We start from the raw sequence: 4,226 nt of genomic DNA on the forward strand, positions 1-4,226 counted from the left end.
ACAGGGCATCGCCTTCCACGTAGTGATGCAATCCAAACGAGACACCTGTCAGTCTCTCAAGCACGGTCTTAAAGGGCAACAGTCTCCACCTCTTTTTGTAACCAACCTATGACACTAGGTCACTGATTAGTCCATCAACAGACGTGTTAAAACTTTTTTATTTTTCCGTTTAGTTTTGTCTACCGTCATGATGTAGAATCTTGCCAAGTAGGTTAGTTAAAGTAAACATATTTATAGCAGAATAACACATCTTTGTTAATGACACGGATATTTGAAAGCAGTTCTATCACCCCCTTGTAACATACAGTAACATAAAAAAGGTAACTCATGTAACTACCATAATTAGCAGAACTGTGCTTTAGCCGTACATTGGCCATGTATGTTGATGGCTGATCAAAAATGTCTTGTTGTACCATCTAAAATCCCAAACCTGACAAGTACATAATTTCAGCTTTGTATTTAATGTCTTAACAGATGATGTTGGATCATTCTTGGAACTTGTTGGGTTGAGCATACCAGAGGTACAATGGTACAATGGGAATTGACATTCATCTTTGAACTAATGCTAAAGATAGTCCAGACCCACATCCAAGTAACCTCAGTAGGTTCTTGCAAAAGTTGTGTCCTACAAAACCATAAAGAATGGGGTTTACACAACAGTTTAAATAGGAGATGCAGATGGTAAACGGCATGGCTGTGTCAAATAACATCCAGTGTTTGGTAGTTTTCCACTACGCCGAGCATGGCCAGCAGCTCCATGAAGTGGAAAGCTTGGTGAGGAGACCAGCAAACAAAGAAAGCTAGCACAGTAGCGGCTATCATACGCAGAGTTTCATCTTCCCGAGAGCGAATGCATTTCCTCAAAAGACCCTTGGAAACCAGAAGTGCCCCACCAATCAGGCAATAGCAGGTGATGATGACGAGGAAAGGCACAAGGAAACCTAGCACACTTTTTAGCACGCTAAGGGTAACAAGAAGGTTAATCTGCTCACTGTGGTGCCACACAGCGCACAATGTAGAGTTCCCAATGTCGTCTGGAACTCACCGGATGTACGATCGCAAGATATCGGTCAATACTAAGAGTGGTGAGGAAGAATATGCTAGTGTAGAGGTTGAAGATGACCAATCCTGCACTTGCCTTGCACAGGAAGGTGCCAAATGGCCAATGGTAACCCATAGCTGTAAAAGTGGCCCACAAAGGTAGTGTGATAAGGAAGGTGAGGTCTGATATGGCTAGATTGAGCACAAAGACGTTTGGTACTGACTTCAGCTTCATGTAGCGGTAGATGACAGCCACCACCATGCTATTGCCAATGATCCCGATGGCGAAATTGCATACGTAGACAACCGGGATGAAGGTGAAGATGAAGTTGTGTCTTCCAGACATACTGCAGTTCACATGGAGGCCCTCACTCAGTCCTGATGTTTTGTTCTCCATTTTTGGACCCCAGTTGTGGTGATTATTTGACTACAAATGGGTTCCGCTATCCACAGGGTGTGTCTGCACTAACCAACACCAGCTTCGGGGGAAAAGGCCTCACTGACACCTATAAAAGAGAGCAACAAAAATGTCAGCCACAGTCCAGAGGAAGAGGCATCATGTCACGCTGTCTAGTCTCTGTTTCCCTGGGTGTCCACTAGTGGGCTCACTTCCCCTTAGGCACTTCACCGTAGGCACTACAATTCCCACTAGCCTTGTCCCTTCATCACAGTAATTGCACTCCTGCTAATAGCACCAGGTGTCTTCACTTATTAGTCATTAGCCTCCCTATATTTACCCGTCTTTTCCTGTTTGTCTTCATGGAGTCCTTACCCTCCATTTCATGTCATACCCAGTCTTCTCGTCTCCCGAGTTCCTTGCTTTCCGAGTTCCTGTTCCCTTCCTGTTCCTTCTTTGTTTGTTTGTTTGGACTGTTTTCTGGTTATGACCCTGGCTTGTTTTGGATTACGTTTTGGATTACCGTAAATAAATCATACCTGCACTTGGATCTCTCTCTCCCTGTGTTTCCCTGTGATCGTCACACATCATTACCACAGGCTGTGATTTATGAGCATGAAAGATATCCTGCTATTTCTCTCTAATTAAGGCCTACAGATTAAAACTGTCCTCACTGATCAAGCTTCTTCTGCTTGATCAGTGAGGCCATTAAAAACAGATGCCATTAAAGATGCCATTAAAAACAGATTCTTGATGACTCAGCCTTTTGAAATTACTCTTATCTGGTCACCTGGGACCCCTTAAAAATACTCTCTGAAATTGTACAGTGTTTCTCATGGTCATGGAAAACATTAAAAGAAGTTCAGGGAATATGTCTATAATACTGTAACTTGTACTGTATGTTTAACAGAACTGTTCTTTGGCAGCGCATTGGCCAAGTAAGTTGTTGGCTGATCAAAAAATCTTTTGTAGTACCTTTTCAGAATCCCAAATCAGAATTAAATACGGAATCTCAGCTATGCCTTTTGCACATAAAATGTCTTAAACGTGGATGTTGAAACGTGTTTGGAGCATGTGGCGTTATGCAGACCAGCAATAGCCTAGTAACCTCAGTAGGTTCATGCAAAAGTTTAATCTATTTGTCTGACTGTTTCAATGAATTAAATTGTATATACATTTCTGCACGTTTTAAATCCGAATGGCAAATTCAGGAATTTAAATGGAATTCAAAATAAATTCTTAATTAAATTGTAATTTAAATTTTAAATGGCCCACAAATGAATTCAATGAATATACACTTAGTTATACTTAGTAGATTTACACTGATAATTATTTAATTGGCTAGATACTACCTAAGTTCAGAGGTATTCATTTACATTGTAGTGAAACATCTTGCTTTTTTACATTTTCTAAAACGAGAATAGATTTTCATTGACCTTCACTCAGTATATTATGGGTCAATTCGGTTTAGATGCTAAAAAGCTAGCTAAGTAACTAATTAAATAAAAATGCACTGTTAAGTCAAATGTCTATGAAAAAAACAAAACGCAATGAATGCATTTCTATTTGATTGTGCTTTGGTGACCATTTGGTTATGTGGATCATGCCACATATAAAAACTAAATAAATTATAAATCAACAAAACAAACAAACACACAAAATAAATAAATAAATAATGAAAAATACATAACATTTTACTTTTGTGTTAAGCCTGTTCTAGCTATGAAGAGAAAATGCTGCTATTTAAAATTAATAGCATATCAGGAAATATATTTCAAGAATGAGTTTTAAAGGTTGTCCTCTCGACTGAAGGGAGCATGGCGGCTCTGAAAGTCACATTGAGACCTTGCAATGTGTCTTTTTCTTGAGACATTTGTGCATGCTTATGGAAATCTACCTCAAAATTGTTATCAATATTCACAAACAAATGTAAATGTCATGGAAAAGTCATGCGACTTTTCAAAGTCAAATTCATTGCTCAAAGTCAGGGTGCCCTGTTATCAAAGTGTGTGTGTGTTGCACATAAGCAGATGGATGGAAACTGTTACCTGCAAGTGTTAGGTACAGCAGAACTTGTGCTCATGAAGGTGGCATGGCAGTAAACATGATTTTTTAACTGCACCATTAATTGATGTAAAAGATCGAGAGAGAGAGAGAGAGAGAGAGAGAGAGAGAGAGAGAGAGAGAGAGAGAGAGAGAGAGAGAGAGAGAAAGAGAGAGAAAGAGAGAGAGGTACATTAGAGCATTGCAGAGTTGTTATGTCCCATACACAATGTGCTGAAAGGAGCTCTCAGCATGAGAATTTCTAATCAGCACACACCTAAATAAACAGGTCACCAGGGGGCTAGGCTGTGGAAAGTGCCTGTGAGAAAATCAAACTTGTTTGTGGATAAATAATGAGCTTGCTGCTACCAGTATAGAATGAAGAAAAATTATCAATTTAGAACTTTGTTTATTAATGTCTTTAACTATAATAATTAAATGTATTCTGCATACTTAACTAGAAAAGAGCTTCATTTTACCACAAGGGGGCACACTACATGGTTTCAGCTGCAAATGTAAGCAAAATCCAAATACAAACCAGGGTTGTGCATTTATTAACCAGTTACCTTTCACCTCACAGCACAAACAGTACTACAAGACACATATCATTACAGGTGCATCTCAATAAATGAGAATGTTGTGGAAAAAATTATTTATTTTAGTAATTCAACTCAAACTGTGAAACTCGTATATTAAATAAATTAAATGCACACATACTGAAGTAGTTTAAGTCTTTGGTTCTTTT

The 4,226-nt window shown here is 39.0% G+C and overlaps 1 pseudogene; it reads right to left on the reverse strand.

The window, feature by feature from the left end:
• Nucleotides 1–444: 444 nt before the first annotated feature.
• LOC132124209 (type-1 angiotensin II receptor A-like) lies at nucleotides 445–1,531 on the reverse strand (annotated as a pseudogene).
• Nucleotides 1,532–4,226: the final 2,695 nt, after the last annotated feature.

Source organism: Carassius carassius, chromosome 42 (assembly GCF_963082965.1).
Source record: "Carassius carassius chromosome 42, fCarCar2.1, whole genome shotgun sequence".
NCBI classification, from domain to species: domain Eukaryota; kingdom Metazoa; phylum Chordata; class Actinopteri; order Cypriniformes; family Cyprinidae; genus Carassius; species Carassius carassius.